This window comes from Siniperca chuatsi, linkage group LG20 (genome assembly GCF_020085105.1).
Source record: "Siniperca chuatsi isolate FFG_IHB_CAS linkage group LG20, ASM2008510v1, whole genome shotgun sequence".
In the NCBI taxonomy this organism is placed as follows: Eukaryota; Metazoa; Chordata; class Actinopteri; order Centrarchiformes; family Sinipercidae; genus Siniperca; species Siniperca chuatsi.
The window spans coordinates 22172276-22195582 of record NC_058061.1 but is presented as its reverse complement, the minus strand read 5'-3'; the positions used below and the strand labels follow the sequence as shown (position 1 = coordinate 22195582).

The 23307-nt window shown below is 40.1% G+C and overlaps 1 protein-coding gene across 1 annotated transcript in view; it reads left to right on the top strand.

Annotated features, from left to right (window-relative positions):
- ca10a (carbonic anhydrase Xa) overlaps positions 1 to 23307 on the top strand; it is a 223912-nt gene that overhangs the window by 1866 nt on the left and 198739 nt on the right. The gene's annotated exons all lie outside the window — the stretch shown is intronic.

Sequence of the window (23307 nt, the reverse complement as noted above, 5' to 3'; positions counted from 1 at the left end):
GTGTGCCAGATACCGTGGAGCCTCCAGGACCGGATGCGCAGGCTTCTGACGCACGCATGACACGGGTGGGCTTTTTTTTTAATTTTTTTTTTTTAATGCAAGTCACAATGAACACGGTAGATAATTTCCACGGGTCTAACTCTGCGCAGGCAGACGCGTCCGGGACATCAGCGCGGATCGGCGGAGCAATGCATTCCATTCACTTTACTGTGTTTCAGCAGATACCCATCCGCACCGCGCTCCCGTTAGTGTGTTTAAACTGTGTCTACAGAGTCTCGTAGGCTTATATTTTGGTGAAAACGTGGTAAAAACGAAAAATAAATAAATAAAAATAAAAAAGCCACCTCTTTTCACTGTAAATTGTGCAAATGTGTCCAAGGGCTTTTTAACTCCAAGGCAGATATCAGTGGGTTCATCCTGCTCTCCACACACCGACGCGCCTGAAACAGGAGAAAAGTTGCAGATACACTATCTGAGTTTTTACCATTAATGTCGAAATTAATACAACTAAATTAATTAAAAAAAAAAAAAAATATATATATATATATATTTTTTTTTAATTGAGACATACATGTGGGAATTGACAGTATGGAAACTGGTGCTCATCCACTGTATTTTACACATCACGCACGCCAGGCTCTCCTCTTTTTCTCTGCACCTCGGCCCTCAGAGGAGAAAGACTTTATGTGACAGCCACCCTACGTCAGTGGCCTAGCCCCGCCCTCCCGTTCGGATTGGTTTGGCCTTAAGAAAATGTTTTAATTGAGGTAAGCCTACTAGGAACAAGATGATTCTGTTCTTTTTTCCCCCAGGCGTTATAAAATGAGTAGGTGTGAATTGGTGCACGGTTGTGATGTTGCATGCATGTCTGTAGAGAGGAGGGTGTGTTCTTTCTACCACTGCAGCTTCAGGTAGTCACGCCTACTGAGCCTCCAGGTGGTGAATACAACTGTTAAATACTTTCGGCCATAATTTACTGTGGTAATTAGACTATACAACACCTTTCACCTCAGCTGCTGTTTCCCCTAAACACCTTAAGACCCAACTGCCATTGTAACGGACATCAAATATTTATTTACTGGTCTTCGCCAATGAAATGTTGACTCTGGCCTGGTAACTAAGTAGGTTGTATTTGACCAATAAATGTCAAGTTTTGACAAAACTAGCAAGTTGACCGAATGAGGCGTGACACAAGACCGGGCACTGGAGTAAGAGCCGTTTCATCTTTTTTAATTTACAGCCATGCAGATCTCACCAGCTTCAAACATACACAGAGGGCAGCATACTCATCATACTCATCACTGCTCAGAAAACAACCCGGATGATGTCATCAGTTGTCTCGGTCTGGGAGAGACTTTGGCTTGAGGCGTCACGTTTGTGACAGACAGCCTACGTTACTGAAGGTGTGGAGTTTACAACATGAGGCAGGGAAATGGTACGATTGAGTCGCATTATTGGAAGTGTAGGATGTTTTTGAAGCTTGACTCATACTAAGGACTGAAAATCTGGATCTCTAGGCCTCTGCTACTTCAATTTTGACTATTCTTTTTTCACAGAAATTATACATTTCTATAGCATAGCACATTTTATATGGTAAAACAGTCATTCAAAAGTCAGATTCCAGTCTTAACTCAGTTTTGGCCAAATATGTAGTTACTGCGTTTTGGCTTTGTCGGACAGTATACACGTTCAAACTTTAAGTTATTCCGAGCACTTTCCAGACTTCTCATCCGTAAGAGTCCAGCTTGACAGCTGAAAGCTTGATGGTTGAAAGCTCCAGAACAAGCGAGTAAGTGGAGATTGTTTCGTGAACTGCTGGTTCCGAGGTCAGAAATAAATTGTCATTCTCATGATCTCGCTGGAGTTTCCTCTAAAATGTGCTTTTTCTTTTCTTTTCTTTTCCTTTGGCGGTCCGAATCCATTTCAACGAAGACGTTTGGCGCTGCCTATGTCTCGGCTTGGTTAGGTCTTCGGTCAGAGACTGATGAGATGGAGCTCATTTATCAGCCAATTGTTATTATGTAGCTTGATGTCAGGTTAAACTGCAGACATCTACAGGAATGATAAAGCAGCCGGTCAGATTTCAAGGCAGGCTATTATCTTGCACAGTTGAGCCTGGATTGTGGACACGAATGTCTCCTAAGTGCCAAGACTCTAATCTGTGATGTAATCAAGAGGCAAAGCTTGGCATTGCTCCCATGACAGTGAACGGGAGACTGATTCTGTGGGCACAGTGACAGCACCCTTAGGTGATTTTCTGAAGCGAAGGAGCTACAGTTCATTATTCTAAGGCTGGGGTTTTCAAATTCTGACACTGTGGGCTCCCTGTCAGACAAAATCGAAACAACCATGCCCCCCACCCCATCCGCCGCGACAGTTCCCATAATGCTTTGGGGGATGTAAACAGAAAGTATAATGTCGCCATGGATTCAGTGAGTTACACTGTGGGCTGCAACCTGTTTTATAGTCTACATTTTTTATATTTTGGTAAACTTTCGCCCTCAAAAGTATGTAGAATTAGCTATTAGCAGTTCCTGTTTGCAATGGGTGCACAGACAACTGTACTGAAGTCAACTTAAAAACATGGAAATGATATACCCAGAAAGTGTACACTGACTTTGAAAATATATGTATCGTGTCTGTGTGTTCAGACTTGACTGAGTTATGAACTTTGGCGCAAACTGTGACAATCAGGCACCAAGGGTATTAAAGTGCTTTAACTGCCTCCATGAGCTGTGTGTTTTTCTGTAATTTGTGGTTGAAAACTCTTCAGAGTGAGATCTGTGGATTATTTCTGGACAGATATGTTGAGTTTTTTTTAAATTGAATTTTTCAATGGTTGCAGCCCCACAAACCAAATTAACCTCTATTGTATTGGGTTGGAGGCAGAAATCTGCTCTCTCATAAAGCCAGAGGTCAGGTGGTAGGGGCTAGAGGTCTGGGGATTTCTCACCAGTACCATTTCCTGTAACATTCTGATCGTTTGCCCCGGCTGTAAATTAAAAACCTCCAGCAGGGTGGCCCCACTAGACCGGTGTCAATGTAGGGTCAATCTTATCTGGAGTCTCAGCTCTCAAGCCTCATGCTCACTCTTGATTTGTCAACATATTTTATTTCCTCCTCCCCTTCTTTTGTCAAAAATGAGCAAAGATTGGAGTTGTAGTCCCTTGTTTTCCTACAATTGTTCATCATTAATTTGAGTGAACGTTGGTTCCTGTGGTCACAGAAAGCACTGGGGTTTATGGGAAATGATGTCCTCTTATTTTGATAAGCCCTTGTTCTAACAATGCTGCAGACATGAGACTGCTAATTATAAACCATGGTTTCATGGTTATCTGGCAATGGTCCTTTGATGTTACATGGGCTACATATAGAATGTTTGAAGTTGAACCTCCTCCTCAGCCTCTATATTAATCCGTAATGTTTGTTTCATCTGGGTCATATTCATTTGATCGTTGGACTGAGCTCATTTGTAATATTTGCTTTATTTCACTGATAATTGCCACCCAAACATCAGCAAAGAATAATAAATATGGGCCTCAGGACGTAAGATTAAACACTTTTCTTTCAGATGATTTTGAAACACAATCTAATAATAGCCAGGCTGGAGGAAGCCTCATATCTAATGCATGCTGATGGTTTTCCTTATATCTGCCTACATGGTATCCACAGAGGCAGCATGTATATAGATCATAAATAGAAAACTGTTATGGATGTAAAGCAGGGCCGGATTAACCCATTATGGGGCCCAGGGGCAAAAATAAGATGGCCCCCTGTTTTTCCTGCTCTCTGTGCTCCAAGCTTGGACTTGGTGGTACCACAAAATTTGGTTGGTAGATCAAGTACTACCTGGGTCAGAATCACCAATATTGATATGGATACTGGTTTGTATTATTAGAAGTGGCTAATGTAGGGGCGGAGCCATGAATTCTGAGCTAAATGCATCATTAACAGGCTCCTTCTGACGACATTTCCATTACCACCGCATGATTTTCCAAACATTAGGCATTTCTTTTCGCTATTCTCTGTTATTTATGTAATCACATCCATGAAAGAAAACAAGACAGTTTTTTAATAACAAGCGTTTATTGTGGGATAAAAATGCACTAACTAGGTAATGCTACGTGCCTGCACACAACAGCAGCAGAGAAGCAGAGACTGCATGCACTAAAAAGAGTGTTCAAGAGCGTGATCTAATGTCAGACAGATCTTTTATTTTGTTTTGTTGGTATCAATCCTGTTGACACTAGTATCAATACTCAAAACAAGACTTAGTATTGATAGTATCGATACTTTAGGTATTAATCTGCCCACGTCTATTCCATATAACCATTGTGAAAAATGCAGAAAACACGAGGCAACGTTATTTTTGACCTACAGGCCGAGTAAAAAAGTGGCACTCCCTATTGCGCACCATTTTTGCTGACCATTTTCAAATGCAAGCTTCACAGTTGAAACATTTTTTAACATGTTTTTTTTTTTTGAACTTCCATGCAGCTGTTGGTTTTCATTCTTCTTTTTTTACAGCATGAAAATTTATTCGCAAACCCTTGAAACTCTCAAGTGGTGTCATTAATCCCCAGTGAACATCAAGTCTTCAGTAGTTTGTCAGTGTTGTGACTCAAGACTTTATTTCAGGCTGTTTTTATTAATGTTTTCATGTGTACATTTTTATACTTTATGTAACTGTATGTATGGAACACAGTGTGTGACTGCATAGCTGTATACTCTGTACATAATGACTGGAGAGCAAGGCATAAGATGTTCAGTGTATTGCAATGCACTGGTGGCATTTTAAAGGGGCAGTTCACCCCAAATACCTGTAGTGCTGTTTATCCATCTACATAGTTTTGGTGTGAGTTGCAGAGTTATGGAGATATCGGCCGTAGAGATGTCTGCCATTTTTTAATATAACAGGATTTATGTGGCTTGTGGAGCTCAAAGCGCCAAAAAAATACATTTGAAAAACTCAACAGCAAGAAAGAAAACAGTTCCTATATGAAACATATCTGTGGATCATCTTGAGTAACCGGGTTAGGATTTCTGGAAAGAGACGTCGCTGTTGAGTTTTTCAAATTATATATTTTCAATCAAAATGCAAACTAATGTGAAAAGTCTGCACTGTGTTACCACACAATGATAATGCACCGTTGACAAAAGTGAGTAGAGACTTAACATCCACTGTGATGAATTACACAACTCAAGCATGCAAGAGTCTGCTAATTAATTTTTATATCGTACACAAATGAATGAAAAACAATGGCTGCCTGGGACAATAGAAAATATATATTTAAATTTCTCAAACACAGCGGTGCTAGCCGTGATGCAAAGTATGCATGATTTAAAGCAAATGGGCTAAGACATGCAAAATCACTGGCACGGTCCTTTACGGTCCATAGCATTTAATTATAGCAATTACTTGACAAATCAATTGACACACAGTGAACCTGGGTTTGAGTCCCGGGGGTAGTTGCTTACTTTGCACAGTTAGTAATCCAGCCATGATGAAGTAGTGCACTGAGAAGAATCAACTCAAATGATGGTTTTGTATGTCAAAGATTAATTTAAAACAATATTCAGCATTATTTCTTGTCATTGAATTAGTCTCAGTTTCAGCTTCTTGACAAATGGAGCCTCAGTTCTTCTAGTGTGTAGTTTGGGGAGATATATCTTTAATGCCCACAAGTATTGACTAAACTGTCTGCCATTATAAAAGTAATCAGACTGCCTTTAGGCTGGATTGTTGCTCTAATGACCAAATCCAAGATCAGAAATTCAGCCTAAACAGATACACAGAAGAGTCTCGCTGTTTCAGATATTCCAGAGAGAAAAAAAATAGTATTGATTTTTGGTGGACTCCAGTTGTGCCGAGATCTATAAAGACTTGTTGTGTGTGCTCTTACACAGTTTATTTCTTTAATGGCAAAAGGCCAGAGCAGGAATATGTTGTCGTGGTGCTGTGTTAGAGCACACATTCACAGGAGCGATTTCCACCTCTCCTCTATTACTGTATCTTTACTCCTGCAGCATTTGTTTCCTTTCTCTGCCCGGAAGTGCTCAAAAAGCCATTTGTAAACAGGATTTGACATTATGTGCCAGGTAAACAGTTTTGTCTGCTGTTATCCATCTGTTCAGACACAGAAATGCTGTTTTTTTCACTCCTCAGCTTTGCCTTAACATGTTCTCAGCAGAAATCCTCCTATCCCCACACTGTGACAGATTGGTATAAAAGGACTGATTCTCTTTTTTTCTCCCTTGTTTTATTTAATGCTCCTCTAAGAACAAGTGGAAAAATACAGAAAGAAGGCAAGATGGTTTGTGTTTGTTTTGTTTTTTACATAAACCGGCTTCTTTGAAAAAATTTTTTTTTTTTTTTGGGGATAGCAGATTGAGTCTTTAAGCTAAACACAGTTTTAAGACTCAACTCTAGAAGGGCATGTTTTTGCAGTGTCTCTCAGTACACGTCTCTCTGTGTCTTTTTCTTCTCTCTTCACATCAGAAACCTTCAGATGGACACAGCAGCACTGACATGCTGCACAAGTTATGAAGACTTCTATTAAACACATCAGATCACGATTCAACAAAAAGGCATTTGAGACAAATCATTACTCATTCCAATGTCAGATTTGTTTTTTCTCTTCTTTAAACAAAAATATGACATTTTGCGATATTAAATGGAAAATCTGTAGACTTGAGACATGGATAAGTCATGAAAATAAGGACTTGAGACTTGACTTCAGACTTAAAAGTCAAAGATGTGTCATTCTATGGGTCAGCATTCAGAGACCAAAACACTTGTGATTTGCCTGTAAAACCTTGAGACTTGACTTGGACTTCCAAAAGATTTTAAAGTAGAGCTGCAACAATTAGTGGATTAATCAATTGACAGAAAATTAACTGGCAGCTATTTTGATAATCATGATGATCATTAATTGTTTAAGCCATATTTTAAGCAAAAATGCCAAAACGTCTCTGGTTGCAGCCTTACCCATGTGAGGATTGGCTGGTTTTCTCTTGTTTATTTGATTGTAAACTGACTATCTTTGGGATTTGTCATTTGATGACATCAACAAGGACTCTGGGAAAATGTGATGGGCATTTCCCACTGTTTTATGACGTTTTATAGACCATTAACGATGAATCGATAAAAGGATCTGCACATTTAATGAAAATAATCGTTAGGTGCAGTCCTATTTCACAGTAGTTCTGTTGAATGAATATTTTATGCAGCGAAAGAAATTCTTGCACTTTGATTTTGTAAAATTCAATTAACTGTATTAATGAGTAAATGTTGATGTAAATACAACAAAATGGAGCATTGAATATTCAAAGCAACATAAAAATGGCTTCTAAAAAGTGTTCTTTTGTCATCTGAAACTAAATGTGATGGTACTCTGTATAACAGGAGCGGCGCTGTGGACCTGAGACAAAAATGCAGACTAGAGATTTGACTTGAAAGCAAAGTAATTGAAAGTACTTTGTCTCAGCTTTGAAAAGAAGCACTGCTGTTAGCACAGAGCCTCGAAAGGAAAATGTTCAAATGCCATGTCATTTTACCAGACATTGTGAGACCTGAAAGACACTTGAATTGCGATTCGCTTTGACTTTGTCTTGATTGACTTGAGACTTGACTTGGAACTGCCCTCAGAGACTTGAGGCTTGACCTGGAACCAGGACTTGCCTTAAAATACTTAACGGCAGCTCTGCTGAATGGCATTTTGTTTGCATTGAGGGTCTCTTATACCCTTGACTGTGTAAAATTAGACTTGTGTTAATGACATGCAGAATTCAACGACACAAATTCAACGGAATTTAGTAGAAGAAGAACTTGAACTCGAGACTTGAGAAACAAAAAGTCTAAGGTCTGCTCACTAGCTTTCAGAGCTTTCAGCTGCATCTTATAGTCTTCATTCAGCAAACAATCGGTTATGTTGATGTGCAAAGGTCTGTGGCACTGGATGTTTCGTTCAAAATGACTTAAAATTCTATGTGGTCCCTAGAGGAAAGCTTACTGCATACATTCCTCTTAAATAATGACTATGTGCCCAATGCTCATTTACCGTGCAGCTCGTAAATACAATACAGTTTTCTCTGCATCGTTGTCAGTTTTCTTGTTCTTGAGCATAAACAGGGATTTATCCTTTGTTCTTATAACTTGAGAATTCACTTTGGCATGCTAAATAGACTTTTGTGTTGTCAGCTATAGTGCTACAGCAGCGTTCCTTTGGCACAGCGGGGTTGTTTTTTTTTATGTCAGTTGGGTGTCTGTCTGTCTCCTGGGCCAATTTTACAACCAGCTGGGAGTGTTTTCAGTCCTTAACCTCGTTCTCTTTCTTCTTCCTCTTTTAGCCAATCTGCTAAAATCAGCTTTCAGAACATGTTTGATGGGAGCGCTGAAAGTTTGTAACTTTTTTCAGTTGAATTCATCTGCAGAAGTAGCATTGAAAAGGCATTAATGAAGTCCCCACCTCACGCATTACTTGAAATTTTCAAAACAAGCTGTGGAAGCCGAGTATTGGCTCCAAGGCAAAGTAATATCAACACCTGCTTGCTGCCAGGGACAGAGGCACATTAGTGGCTCCACTTTACCTGCTGAACCTTATTCTGTGAGCAACTGTGACCACCGCAGATAATCACGTTACCTTCGGAGAAAAACGTGGCCTCGGGGAAGCTTAGAAATGTAAATGGGATGATGAAATCACAGGGTAGAGGCCTTAGGTATATTCGTGACAATAACACGTGTCTCCACCAGCCAACCATATGCCACCGACCAAACAGCCGTGCTGCTAAAGAGGCCTGCAATCACTCCCCCCTCTGCTCTGAGTGGATGTATTTCATGTTGCAAAACCCAGCGGCACATGGCGCTTGCAGTGTGTTTCTGCTTGAATCTCTTGCCCACCCTCTTCTGCATGGTCTGGTCAGTGTCAGTGTGTGTGTGTGTGTGTGTGTGCTGCCCTTTTGCAACGCTTGTGAGCTCCAACAGTTTGTGAAAGTCATTTTGATTGCTCCTCAATTCTACAACAGTGGAGATCAAGAAGTAAAGAGTTATTTTGTTGAATCCACCTGGGTTTCGCTTTCAACATTTGTGAGTAGCGGAAGTTATAAATAACTTAAAGCTCATTTGAGGTTTGTAATAAGCTTTTCTTGGCACTACATTTTGAGTGTCAGTCTAATTAATGTTCACAACCTGAAAAAGAGATGAACAGCATCAAATATGATATGTTGATTAAATATGTATCTGACGCACTGAAATAACAGGTGTAACCTACTTACTTTTACACCGTTTTTTTTTTCAGGAGCTACTGGAGATTTAGATGTTTAGATATTTGATAAGCTCAAAATAATAGTATGTACGCAAGTTTAACTGGGAGACTGTTAACTGTCAAATACTTAAACTGACATGCCGCAACAGCCAGATCATTCCACTAGAAGAAGAGTCACCACTTTGTTGGTCTTGTTGAACTTCAAAAACAGTAACTTGCAGCCACAGATTAGTGTTAAGGCCCGGGAATGCTTAAAACGAAGTAGTTCGTATGAATAGTCGTCCGAAAGGCAAAAGTGTTATGCATATACAGTATATATATATGTGTATGTATGTTATTTATCTGTTATGAATGGCTACAATAGTTGGTAGTGCAAAAGTGTGCCATTGGTTTTGGAAAGCTACAAAAAGTACATCCTGGCTACTTCCCTTGACTGTTTCTTCTGTCTTTATGACATGTCCGTTGTGTGCTATGAGCATCAATTTACGCATGTCAAATGATGCGATGCTACATGATGCTGCCAATGTGTGTTGCATTTAGGATAATTATGATCAAGTTTGTTAGGTCAGGAGTTGCAGTTGGTTTAAGGTTAGGGTTTGGTCAGGGGAGTTTTCCCCTCACATTACTCAAATTTGCATGTTATGCCACGAGAAAAGGAAGAAAGATTGATTGCTTATGTTTCCACCCATGACTGCTAGTTTTATAACCTACAGTGATTGTTTAAAGGGTAGAGAAGGCCCCCTTTCATCTTAGACGGTCACGTTTTCACTTGAAGATGTGCTGGTTTCATCTTAACTTTCCTCAAGCCTTTTACAGCCTGGGACTTTACTGTTTTGGTTCAGTCTCACGGCTCTCACCAGGCTTGTTTCCAGCAGCAGCAGGCAGCTGTTTTCGGCAAAAAAGCTCTAAAAACCCACTGAACGCTACCTACCAGCACCAAACATCAGTTAGCTTTTAGCAAAGTTAGCAACTAGCTAACATATTTTGTCATTTAGGTGTTGTATGCGGACTTATTTAGTAGAAAGTATACAACCCGACTCTAAGATTAGTTTAAATTTAGGACTTGGGTTTAGGGTTAATTTCAGAATTCGAGATTGAATGATGTCAATAAGAAGCCCTTACAGGTATATAGTAGTACACATGTGTGTGTGTGTGTGTGTGTGTGTGTGTGTGTGTGTGTGAGTGACCACCTTGCCTGTCCCCAAGCAGCCGTAGCTCATCACATCTGCTGCTCAGGAATCTGAAGTCTATCAGCCAGCTGGAGTGAGACGACCTCCACGCCAGCTGTAATTTACCACAGGGAGATGGGATAGGGAGTGTGTATACGTGTGTGTGTGTGTGTGTGTGTGTGTGTGTGTGAGTGTGTTGTATTTGTGAAGGATTGACACAGCCAGAAACAGCAAATGGAGTAAGTCGGTGATGGGGACTGGCAGAGAAAGCGAGGACGGGAAGAAGGAAGGAAGACAGCGGCTGTGGTGTCGGCGGTGATATGGAAGCATCATACTGCAGGTGGACAGTGAGTTTTCATGAGCACCAATTAGAAAGCAGTTCTGCCTGCTCCATACATCAACACCATCCAAGTGCCCCAATTCACTCACAGACCCTGTCAGGGAAGCCAAATCTCCAGATGCTAATCTGATAATCCTGTGCAGATGTGTGTCCTGCAGCAGGAATAGGAATAGTGTGTGTTTGTGTGGGGGAGATGGAGAGTAAGTGAGTGTGTTCTACAGTTACTGGGTGAGTGATACAGAGACGTGGAGAGCTGGTGTTTATCCAGGCTTCACTTTCCCTTCTCTTTCTGTGACAGTAGCTGTTTGTTTTGCCATGTCGCCAGTTCTTCTGGAAGAATCTGCACCAGTTTACACAATCTGCCGAGGGTTTAACACAGCAGAGATACTGTGTTTGGTCAATTCTTAAATCTGAAGAAAGCTGATATTATCACATTTTTAGTATATATGGTCCTGAGTGAAAGTGATGGTATAAGCTCTATTCGTAGTGTTTTAACCCAAGTGGATCAGTTTGCGCCAATAAAGATTTCCGTTGGGGATAAACGTCCTCAAACCCCTATGGAAATTATATAGAAAAAGGCATAGTTATAATAATCATAATCATCAACTTTTTTCAGAATCAAAAGTAAACCATATGGTCATGGTCACAGTATCAACAGGAAGTGCTATTAGCTAATGCAGTGTGACTTTCCACTGTGGATATTTGCTGAAAAGTAAATGATATTTGAAAAGAAAAAGAAGGAAAACGAGGTTTATGCTTCATTCACGCAATGTTGGTAGAAGTAAAGGAACAGAAAACCTCCTGTTATTGTCTTGAATGCATTATTTCAAGATGGTCACCCCATGCGAGCCTTGTAGTGACACCAGATAAATAGCCTAAATTACCTACTTTTATAGTGTTACATGTCTGTGGCAGTCATTACTGCTACTACATATACATATATATATATATGTATATATATGTATATATAAGCAGTTACATTTTAGCTGGAAAGTTTCACTGGAAGTAGATGCCTTTGCAGTTAGCAACAATCAAGTTTTTCTTTGCCACTGTCGCCAAGTGCTTGCTCATGGTGGGAATTGTTGGGTGTCTGTAAATAATATTATAAAGAGTAATAACTTCTGTTATGAATTGGCGCTATATAAATAAAACTGAATTTAATGTAATTTAATCACTAATCAAAGGGACTAATTTCGGTGATTACTTTCGAACAGACTCAGAGTCAAGAGTGAAATGATTTATTTAAATCTTAAGTTTATTTGCAAAGTTTTAGGAGTCTAATGCTGCTTGACCCAATGTCCGTTGTTTGCCAGAGTCAATGAATTTGTGGAGGTGGCAATCAGTGCAAAGCTAGTATGACCAATAGTCAGAATGGCCACAATTGTCAAGATATAAACACCAGAATTTTCCTTTAACCAGTGAAAACCGATATAAACAACATGTCTCTCTTATTTCTGATGATTAATTCTACTGTATTTGAGCCATTTTGCTATCGATTTGTCAACACTTCTGTAGTTCTTTTTGCCAAGTGGGACATATTGTAATTGTCAGAAGTTCCTAATATCTCTGACTTGGAATTACAACTAGGAGGATGTACAGTTCATAATTATGGTCTAAATGATGGAATTAACGTGGCATTAAGTGTAGGCCACAGCTAACTTACTGAGTCCATGGCAGAGTTACACTTTGTGTTTGAAAGCCCCAAATCATGATAGGAACGGTATAGCCAAAACTGAAATTTCTTCCATTTTACATTATCAGTATTTTTTTTTAAGTACTGACCCACAGGAAGTCATGTAAACATGGATCTTATATCCCTAGAACACGGCTATCCTTTATCCATTCCATCCATATACAAATATCTGTGGTGTGTTGAAAAAAAACAACAAAAACAATTTCAAATGGGTATTTTTTTCAGAAAATATTAGTATTCTCATGCCAGTGATGGTATTTCTGAGTAGCCCATTTTTCTGAAAATAATCAATGGCATGCCTAGCTAACATGTTGTGAGTTTGCCATAAGGTTATAAATGAAAACCCAGGGTTAAGGGGCCTGTTCGCTGCAGTCGACATGAGTTGTGCATTGGCCTTTAAGAGGCATTTACTGAAAATGTATTTGGTACTCATCAGTGCAGTTATGTAAGAGTCCATACAAAAGTGGAACCACTGTGAGCCTTCAGTGTTGACATGTTATGGATGTTATTAAACAACATCTCACATATGATGTCAGTGTAAATAACCATTACAAAACTATTTTTAATAAGTGAGTTAAGGTGTGTTTTAAGTTGCACTGTGTGCCTGTTCTGTGATAAATAATGCTTAAATGTAAACTGTGAGGGCACTGCAGTAGACTCTCTCTTCACCCTAGCTATTCTTGGCTCTCTGTATGTGTGCTGAGACAGTGCGCTGTTACGCACTGTGTAAGTCAGTGTCTAGTCACTGGCGCAGGTACACGGGGTTTTATGGCTCACCTTCTTTAAACCCACCTCAATTATTGATGGGTGCTTCCTGTTCTCGGCTTCACTTCTCCTTTCTCTAGCTCAGCAACAAACAAAATAATGCATTTCTTCTTTTTTCGGCACTCAGTGGAGGAAAAATAGTGGCAATTTGTAAAGATGAGGAGCTGGAGGGAGTGGAGGAAGTGGGCAAACAGAGAGAGTGTGTTCTTGTCAGTCAGATTCAGTATGATCAGTGATCCCTAAACACTCAGCCACTTCTCTATGGCGTTCCTTAATTCACCTCCTGATACGATGTGTAAAAGAACACCACTCTGTTGACCCAACTTTGCCTATTGGTGGTTTGTCCTATCTGACATTGGATTATGTGTTCAGAGTTTTCAGTGACACAGTTTGGGCTGAGAAGACCAATTAAATACAGTTATTGTTAAATTAGAAATGCAATATGCAACGTTTTAGCATTCAAATAATGACGATCCATCACTGTGTTCCTGGCTGCATTCTTTTTGCCTGAAAATGTATTTTCAGTGAGGTTTGGGGATGTGTAGAAAAACAACGATACAGTGTCTGGAACATCACTCACAGGTTTCTGTAAGGGACTTGTTAAAGCCTGGATTTAAGTTTACAGAAATCAATACAGCACTGAAACTGATACAAGCTGTTTACACTGATGTAATACAGTCGCAATTAACTGTCAGTCGTAACAGAGGCTGTGTCTTGTTAATTGAGGGACAGGGACCAACACATTCTCTGTTACTGTTAGCTAACACCATCCACTTCAGTTAAGTATGCCAGCAACTACAGGTAACGTCAAAGGAGATGAATGGTATGGTTCTTGATGTGTGTCTGTGAGAGGCAATAATGGTGTCAAGCACGAAACATGAGGCTTAAAACCTGAACCAATCCAGATCAATGGATGATGCCTTCACTTTACAGCATCTGTTGTTTTATACAGTCAATAAAATCGAAGACCAGCCGCAGAGTCTAGGACATGTAAGCCAGAAACACCCCAGTTCTTAGCACCAAAAACATCTCCAAAAGTTTTATCTTTGCAGCTGTATTTGACATGTATCAAATTATCACTCATCCTGCCCTTCAAAGTCAGAACACAGTGACTACATATTTGGTCTAAATTGAGTTAAGACCAAAATCTGACTTTTTGACATTTGTTTTTGGATCAAGATGGCGCCACGAATGGCTGCCTCTGTGTGTTGGTGCACTTTTTTTTGTCTTGTTTTGTCTGTTAATTCAGTGTTTTGCTGTAGTACTCGGAGCATGAACATCAGGGAAACAACTCCAGCAGGTTTATTTCCCACTTTTCTTGCCTCATCCCTGGAATTATTGGACATTCTCATCAAAGGTGCCCTCACCTTTGTCCGTGTAGTGAAATGCCGCAGGAGAAGGAAACGTGCCGGTGTGCTTGTTGCCTACAGAGCCAACAGGTCTGTAGACGATACAGTAAACATGGCCCTCCACTTCATGCTCCAGCACCTGGACCCCTCAGGAACCTATGCCAGGATCCTGTTTGTGGATTTTAGCTCCGTCTGTAACACCATCGTCCCGGCTCTGCTGCAGGACAAGCTCTCCCAGCTGAGTGTGCCTGACTCCGCCTGCAGGAGGATCACAAATGTCCCTGACTCCCGGACTACAAGCACCAGTTATATTCTTCTCCCTGCACTTCCAGTCATCAATCTGTCAAGCTTCTGAAGTTTGTGGACGACACCACCCTCATTGGGCTCATCTCTGGTGGAGATGAGTCCGCCTACAGGTGGGAGATTGACCATCTTGTGACCTGGTTGCAGACAAGACAACTTGGAGCTCAATGATCTAAAGACAGTGGAGATGGTAGTGGATTTCAGGAAGAACCCAGCCCCACCCACACCTATCACCCCGTGTGACTCCCCAATTGACACTGTGGAGTCTGTCCGCTTCCTGGACACCATCATCACCCAGGTCCTCAAGTGGCATGTTCAGCTCCATCACCGAGAAAGCACCGCAGAGGCTGTGCTTCCTGCTGCAGCTGAAGAAGTTCAACCTGCCAAAGACAATGATGGTGCACTTCTACACAGCCATCATCCTCACCTCCTCCTTCACCATCTGGTACGCTGCTGCCACTGCCAAGGACGAGGGCAAACTGCAGCGTAGCATTCGCTCTGCTGAGAAGGTGATTGGCTGCAATCTGCCGTCCCTCCAGGACCTGTACGCCTCCAGGACCCTGAGGCTAGCAGAAAAGATTGTGGCCGACCCCTCCCACCCTGGACACAAACTGTTTCAGACAGAAAAAGAAAGAAAACCTCATGCCACAATAACAGTTTCTTCCCGACTGCAGGGGGCCTCGTCAACAAGGCCTGGGACCCTGAGAAACGGACTCTAATCCACTACACGTTACATTAACGCCCCATCTGTCTCAATGCGTTACATTAACGTCTGTTAGATTATTATCTCTGTACATTGCACATATTCTTTATACTTCATACTGTGAACTTTTGCACATCCCTTGGTCAATATTTTGCACATTCCTGCACAAAACTGTGTAGCTCTTTCATTTTAAAAACAGTATATATGTATATATTTTTCTATTATGTTTTCATATTTTTATTGTAAATGTTTCTATTTTCTGTTTATGTTTCTTGACTTTTCCATGAAAACAGCATGTTGTACTCAGTCAACAGTCAACACAAGACAGCTAAATGAAGAGCGCTATATCAAGTGAAAGCTTAGCTAGGGAGACAGCCATGGCTAGTCTTAGCTAAAGCTAAAACTAAATGTACTCGTTAATTTTTCCCTACAGTAAATATTATTATGTTATTCTACGCAACCAAATGAGGCAGTTGCCAAATCCGATCATGATGGAGAACAACTAGCTTAGCAGAGTATCAGTAACTGTGGATTTCATGCAATTGGGTGTGGTGAAACTATCTTTAGCAAGAGTTTAGCTGGGTTTTTATTAATAGTTTTATTAAAAAACAGAGATACATATAATGAACTATGGAGTACAAAAATCCAAATAAACTGAATATCATCCACAGGCAGTTTCTGCATTTTTTTTAGGTATTATGTATGGCAATGATTTTTTTGTGGTAACATTTTTGGGTTTGACTGAGTGACCGGTTCCTCCTGAGCCAGCTCATGAAGACAGAGTGGTACTGGGACAGCATATTGCCTGCTGCATTTTAGATACCAATTGGTTTGGTTTGATTCAGTCTTCAGGGCCCAGATCTTTCACTTTGTGACACAGAGGCAAATATGCCCTGTCACACACACACACACACACACACACTGCAGTTGGGGCTATTAAAGAGAGGCACCAATAGGAGCTTGGTGAGAGATAATTGTCTCATAAGTCAGTAAGCACAGCTGTTGGCAAGGTCAAGTTTCATTTATGGATGCATGCCGCCACTCTCAGTTTTCTCTCTGTGTCTTTTCCAATCTGTCTTTTTTCTTCTTTCTTTTTCCCCTTTTCTCTCTATCTGAGAATGTTCTGTACCTGTCCTGATCCCTGTCACTCCCCACCATCCTCTCCTTCTTCTCTCTTTCTGCATGGTTGGGCTTCAGGATTGCTTGTGCCCTTCAATGAATATTAATGGAAGAGTTTGGATATTATATGAAAATGAACTGTTTATTTACAGTCACTCTCTTTCGGCTTTATGGGAGGTTGGCAGGGGCTGGCTGCCAGACTCCCAAGTATGAGGATGAAATAGGCCGGTGCTGTGCTAAATAGGATTCAGGTCAGTAAGAGGCTGTGGCCAACCGGATCTGTCATACGGCTTTAGAGGAGCCCTCTCTTTTCAAAACAACACTACAGCAAAGCACGCTTTTCTTTGGAACCCGGTGGTGAATGGAGGATGTCTCAAGTGGTTCTGGGTTTGTTTGGTACATGTGCTTCAAATTTGGTTTGTCTGGTTCTTTGAAGTCATTTAAGTATGTAGGTATTAGTCAAGAGGCAGAGACCAGACGTTATACTTGATTGACTGACTGTCAGCAGAGAAAGAAATACTTTTATACTTTACTGAAGTCAAAGTAGCAGTATGGAAAATGCTCTGTTACAGGTATAAGTCCTGCTTTAGCAGAAGTATTGGGAGTAAAATGTAATCCAAAGTTTCCAAAGTAAAAGTACTTAGTTAGAAGAGTATAGTTTGGTGCCACTGTCCAGTGAAAACCTACATCTGGAGTTTGTGGGGTTTTCATGGTTTCAGATCAGTTCAACAAGGAAAGGAAGGAAGAATGAACAACGGCAGAAAACTAAAGAAAGACATAAGGTAATAGGTGGGAACAATAAAATAATTAGGAAGGACAGGGGGGAGGAAACTGAAAAGGAAACCGAAAATCTTAAGAAATTGTAAGGAAGGAAAGAAAGAAAGAAATACAAATAGATACATTGAAGCAAAAAGAGGGAATCTACATCGGTGATGTATTTACAGCTACTGAGAAAGACATGTAAGAAAGGTAAGACAGGTAATAAGTAAGGAGGAAGTAATATAAAGAAGGAAAGACAGGTGAAAGGAAGGAAAGAAAAGATGAAGTAAGGAAGGAATGAAAGAAAAATTAAGAAAAGAAGGAAAGTAACAAGGAGAGAAAGAAAAAAGGAAAAATAAAAGACTTGATGGGAAAAAAAGGGGATTTTCTTGATGTATTTACTGAAACTAGGAAATAAAGAAAGACAAGAAAATTAGTATAAGGCCAAAAGGAAGGAAGGGGGAAAGGAAACATAGGAAAATAAAGAGAGGACAGACGAAAACAACAAGGAACGAAATAAAGAAATATGGTGAAAAAAGCACAAAGGGAAAGATTAAAAAGTAAGGAAATAAGGAAGGTAAAAATTCAGATGGAAGGGAAAGAACAGAGAAACCAGAAACAAGAAAAAATTAGGTAACGATAGAAATGTGATCTAGTAACTAAAGCTGTATGTATTGAAGTTGAATGTGTAATGTTTCCCTCTAACATTGTAGTGGAGAAAATATCAGCCCTTCCAAACTGTACTTAAGTATGATACCCGAGTAATGTACTTTGCCCCTCTGCTGACTGACACTTACTTTACGTTCTGTCAATGAGGAACCAGTTTCCAGTGCAAATCAGCTCATTCCCAAACTGTTCCTGAACTGACTGACGTTGTCTCGTTACTGTTTAATTTTCTACCATTTCATTAGGGTTAGCTGACAAAATGGCTGACAGTAGAGACATCTGTATAAGCCTATGTGAGGCCTGACATTGTGACAGGCTGACAGAAAGACAAAGTACACATTTACATTGGCTCCAGTCACAGTCTTGAAATATGTAGTTTGGAAAAAATTAACAGGAAGAGCAGACCGAGCCCGGCCTGCCTGTGGGCTTCTATACTTAGAGTCAAGACATGCACAGAGCTGACGTCTGAATCCAAACGTGCACTGTACTGGAGCTGCAGACCAATAACACCAGGTTTAACAAAGGTATTTAAGTTCAGAATGGACAAAAGTCCTCTTTCTTATTGACTCTTATTGTTCTGTGGGCAATTCAATAGCCTCACATTTATGCAGTTGATGAGATCACTTTACATTGCCTGCTGGGACGAGCTCACACAAATGTCTCATGACATTAAATGAACATACCTGTGTTGAACTGACAGGGCTGATGATCATAACCAATGGCCTGCTACCATTACGACCATTATAGACTATGTGCTTTCATGCACTCGGTGAGCACAGTTAGATTCCTGCTGGAGAAACCGGATTTGTTTTGGCCATGCAGATGCGTAACTGGGTTTATAACAGGGTATATTTCAAGAGTACATGGGCAGGACAAAGACTTCACACAGGGAAAGCGTTCAGCCTACTGTGGCAGCAGAGCAGTGGGATACCACCGCTCCAAGGGGTGTGTCCTTGTACCCAAACCGATAAAATCCTCTCTGACTAAAACTGACAATAACAAATAGTAACTTCTAGAAGTCTAGATAAGTTCCGCAGCTGATAGCGCCATCACTCCAAATGCTTTATATTGTGTGCCGTATTCACACATACATATGACAATTTCTGAGTAATTTACCTTGTCCTCGAATGCATTTTGCAATCCTCGCAAACACGTGCCGACCAATTTGAACAAATGTTAAAAAAAATTACAAATAAATACAAGCCAACTTACAAGAAACGTCAGTATTCTGCATATATATATATATTTCCAGCTTCAAGTTCATGAATCTAATAACTTTTTCTTTTGAAAAGATTCCTGGTTTTGAGCCTCTTTTCACCGCCTCCGATCTACAACTGCATGTTGTGCTGGTGGAAAACCCGGACATCCGGCTTTTCAGTGCGCATTTTTTTCGAGATTTATAGGCACAGGAAGCTTTTCAAAAGCAGAAGTTATTTGAGTAATGTACTGGAAATATATATGTAGTATACTAACATTTATTCAAGTTTTTTTTTCAAATTGGTTTTTGTTTCTTTGTGGATTGGAAAATGCATTTCGGAACACCAGAAATTACTCACAAATCGTAATACACATTTGTAAATCTTGTTTTTATTTGTGCATCATAAAACACACATTTGTCGCCAGTTTTGGGACTAGTTTCTCTCCATATTACAGTTGCCAGGTTACTTCAGGACATTGACCGTACTCTGTTCTCCTTCCGTAACCTGACTTCTCCCAGTAAACTGGTTTCTTGCCTGCAAACCTGGTCAGACACTAAAAAGGTGTTAATATTCATCCATAAAAATAGCTTTTTCCATAATTAAGTATGGTGATATATCCCCTCTTCTCTAGAAAGCCTCAGAATTTACTTGTTTTCACTGAGGAAAAAGCACTGTCACTGTAGGTGTCAATTAGACAGCTGATCAGTAAGGATCGGAATATTTCTTTTTGAAACATCTGACACAAATTCGAAAGGCTACAAAGAAATTCCAAACTAAAAATGCTGGGGATGCAGGATGGAGAAACATAAACGTAACAGTCAATCAAGGGTGCATCGGATGCCGCCATGGTTGCTGAGAACAACTGAGAAGCCCTGAGATCCTTTTTGAGAATGACATGTTACATCCCGGCAGCTCTGAGGTCTGTTCAGAGTTGACTCAAACACTTGAGTTTGTTTTTACAGACTGCATGCAGCTTCATGCACACAGCTCATGTCAAACTATAGGAAGCTTCTCTTTGCTTGTCTTTCCTGCACGAGGAAACAAGCAGTCACTCTGCATTCTTGTTATTGGTAGCCAGCTAAAGACTATTTAATGCACGTTCAAAGTTTCCAAAATTGACTTCAGACTCGCATCCCTCTGGCGGCTGGCCTGCACGCTCGACGACTCGTCCTTAAGGGCCTTGCAGTTGCTTCAACATCACACACTTCAGTCGGTTTTTAGTTGGTTTCCATGTCCAGGGGAAAGGTCATATTAATAAGTATAGAAGAGCATTTAAAAATACTTTTAATCCCTTATCAGTATGTAGCATCCACTCGTCTACCTCACACATTGCTTAATTGATAGTTTAAACATCATACCTTTATTGTACTCTGCCTATATCTAAACAGCTCTGGGACCCAATAAAATAGAAAATGGCAATCCATCAACCCCTCCTCCCGTATCCCACCTCCTGCAGCGTCTCGCCTGTATTTCCCTTTATAGATTGGAGGCATTTCCTTTCTGCTGATGTCAGGAAGTGTGTTTTGGGGCCAGAGCCAGGCATTGTGAGAAATGGGGCAGCGCTGCTGCTTCTTTCTCTCTCACTCTCTTCTGAAGAGCCACAGGAAGTGATTATGTCTCATCTATTGGCTGCCAGTTACTACCACTTTCTATTCAGCAATGACAGAAGCCTACACGATAAATATGGAGTCTGGAGTGTGCCACCACAATAACTACAGAATAGCCAATCAGTGCTCCTGCTGCTGCCCTGTGGGTGGGACTTCATTTAATTTGTAGGTTGCACACTGCCTCCCCGTCTTTAAAGTGAAGAAAGCCATGAAACGGAACATTCACATACACAGCAGACACATAAATAAGTGACAGAAAATAACATTTACAAGCCTTTTCAAAACGTATTTTGGGATTTCATATTAATCTTTAATTCTTAATTGATCATTTAAATACAGATTAAGGAAATTATCAACTGATTATCTAAATCAATGATCGTTTTATTGTCTTATCCTTAGCATTTTTTACTGGTCTTGATTTTTACTTATTTATTTATACAAACAGCAATATGCCCCCAAGCTCATACAGTGAAGCTACCCCAAATTAAGAATAAAATAAAAAAAAAAACTATTACAAAAAACATGAATTGGTAAAATAAATTAAATGGCATCAATGAAATACTAATATAATTAATACATTCTTAATAGCTTTTTAAAAATATTATTATTAATTAAATGTAATTATTTATTACACATTAAAAAAATGACTGGCTCCTGACTCCTTAGCTCTACATTTTGGCAAATAATTACAATAGTATCACACAGACATCCTGTTCTGTTTTTTCACGGGTCATATTGCATTCATTTTCTTTCTTATTTGCTACATCTGGCATAAATGGACAATTCATATATTTTCACGTTTTCAATTTCATATTCCTCATAATATATTTTGTTGTAATTAGTGCCGCTGTTCGGCTTCTGCCGCAGCTCAGTTTCCCTACTTTCCCAAAGGGATCATGAAAGGTTCAATTTACCTCACACAATTCATCATTGTAGAACCTCAACAGCAATTTGTCTCAAACTGATTGTGATAAAATTGTTTCACATTTACTCTAATTAGACTGAAATAACCGGGAGAGTGGACATATCAATCCCGAAACGTGTTTTATTCTTTTTTTTTTTTTGCCGGGAACAGCAGCTGTCTTATTATAGGCTCTTTTACAGTGCAGATGTGCAGAGTGTGAGAAAGAGAGCGAGAACTGTGTCTGTATTGTTGCCAGTAGCTTGTAAGAGGATCATGTCCACAGGCCTCCAAATCTCCGTTATATTATTACTTACAGTAGCTAGAATCCCAAGGGCTCTCGCGTACACACACTTCCACTCCTATACACACATACGCCCAAACAACACTGTATACTATTGTTCTCTCTGACTGCTCATTACGTTTCTTACTGCTGAGCTTTTATCTCATAAAACATGATGACGACAATAGTGGTACACCATCCTCACAGTATATTTGCCATTCAGCAGTAAGGAGACTATATCAGAATCCGAATAGGAATGAACTTTATTGGCCAAGTGTACACATACAAGGAATTTGACTTTTTTCACTGCTCTCAATGTACTTACACAGAAAAAGACATGACAGCTGAGAACAAAGACAACAAAGCTGAACAATAAAAGTAAATGTTGAACTGTAAACAAATAATTTATAATGGATGTTTTGGTGTTACAGGGTTATTGACACTATATGACTGATGCTAGCTGTTCATCAGAGTGAAGGCCTGTTCTTGTGTCTGATTGTTTTGGCGTGCAGTGCTCTGTAGCGCCTAACGGAGGTGAGAAGTTGGAACAGCTTGTGTCCAGGGTGTGATGGATCTGCGGTGATGTTTCCTGACTCTGGAGATGTGTAAGTCCTGACTGGAGGGCAGGTTGATTTTCTCTGCGGTCCTGACTGTCCGTTGTAGTCTGTTCCTGTACTGTTTGGTGGCTGATCCAAACCAAACAGTGATGGATGTGCAGAAAACCGACTGGATTATTGCGGTGTAGAACTGGATCAGCAGCTCCTGAGGCAGGTTGGACTTCCTGAGCTGGCGCAGGAAAATATCTCTAAATATGTTGTCATGCTGTGTTTAGTTAGCTGCTACAGTGTACAGAAAAAAGGGTCATAGCAAAACTCATTTGTGCATCCTATATGAAATAGATGGTGTTTGAAGCTCGGTGCCATACAGTGGCTACCATTGGTTGTGGCTAGTTTTGTTCATGACAAAATTCATACAAAGACAAGATCTTTTGGCATTGCTTATGATTCGGCAGCAGTGTTGGGCATTGTGGCATTGCTTATTATAATATAATATATTTAGGTAAGTAGTGTAAGAGATAACAATTTGAAATCCAGTAATTGCAATACAGTTATGAAACTGTGTAATGCTCTGTCTTCAACATTTTGGGGAGGTAGGCTTTTTCACTCTATTACCAGGAGTTGGATAGGA